The 1,228-nt window shown below is 42.2% G+C and overlaps 1 non-coding gene across 1 annotated transcript; it reads left to right on the plus strand.

The window, feature by feature from the left end:
* The first annotated feature begins 890 nt into the window (after positions 1 to 890).
* Positions 891 to 998, plus strand: LOC130978780 (small nucleolar RNA R71). Its single transcript, XR_009086395.1, has one exon. It is a non-coding gene; the product is annotated as a small nucleolar RNA R71 (small nucleolar RNA).
* Positions 999 to 1,228: the final 230 nt, after the last annotated feature.

Consider the following 1,228-nt stretch of genomic DNA (forward strand, 5'->3'; position numbering starts at 1 on the left):
TCTATGATCTCATTTTGAGCCTCAGATTCCCATGGTTCCTCATTGGGGAACTCAGTGGAGGCTAGTGCACGCCCATTGAGGTCTTCCTCAGTGGCGTCCACTTCTTCTTCCTCCTCTCCAAATTCGGCCATATTGATGGCCTTGCACTCTCCCTTTGGATTTTCTTCTGTATTGCTTGGAAGAGTACTAGGAGGGAGTTCAGTAACTTTCTTGCTCAGCTGTCCCACTTGTGCCTCCAAATTCCTAATGGAGGACCTTGTTTCAGTCATGAAACTTTGAGTGGTTTTGATTAGATCAGAGACCATGGTTGCTAAGTCAGAGTGGCTCTGCTTAGAATTCTCTGTCTGTTGCTGAGAAGATGATGGAAAAGGCTTGCCATTGCTAAACCTGTTTCTTCCACCATTATTGTTGTTGAAACCTTGTTGAGGTCTCTGTTGATCCTTCCATGAGAAATTTGGGTGATTTCTCCATGAAGAATTATAGGTGTTTCCATAGGGTTCTCCTAGGTAATTCACCTCTTCCATTGAAGGGTTCTCAGGATCATAAGCTTCTTCTTCAGATGAAGCATCTTTAGTACTGCTTGGTGCATTTTGCATTCCAGACAGACTTTGAGAAATCAAATTGACTTGTTGAGTCAATATTTTATTCTGAGCCAATATGGCATTCAGAGTATCAATCTCAAGAACTCCTTTCTTCTGATTAGTCCCATTGTTCACAGGATTCCTTTCAGAAGTGTACATGAATTGGTTATTTGCAACCATTTCAATTAGCTCTTGAGCTTCTGTAGGCGTCTTCTTCAGATGAAGAGATCCTCCAGCAGAGCTATCCAAAGACATCTTGGATAGTTCAGAGAGACCATCATAGAAAATACCTATGATGCTCCATTCAGAAAGCATGTCAGAAGGACATTTTCTGATCAATTGTTTGTATCTTTCCCAAGCTTCATAGAGGGATTCTCCATCCTTCTGTCTGAAGGTTTGGACTTCCACTCTAAGCTTACTCAATTTTTGAGGTGGAAAGAACTTTGCCAAGAAGGCATTGACTAGCTTTTTCCATGAGTCCAGGCTTTCTTTAGGTTGTGAGTCCAACCATGTCCTAGCTCTGTCTCTAACAGCAAAAGGGAATAGCATAAGTCTGTAGACCTCAGGGTCAACCCCATTAGTCTTGACAGTGTCACAGATTTGCAAGAATTCAGCTAAGAACTGATGAGGATCTTCCAATGGAAGTC

Source organism: Arachis stenosperma, chromosome 4 (genome assembly GCF_014773155.1).
Source record: "Arachis stenosperma cultivar V10309 chromosome 4, arast.V10309.gnm1.PFL2, whole genome shotgun sequence".
NCBI classification, from domain to species: domain Eukaryota; kingdom Viridiplantae; phylum Streptophyta; class Magnoliopsida; order Fabales; family Fabaceae; genus Arachis; species Arachis stenosperma.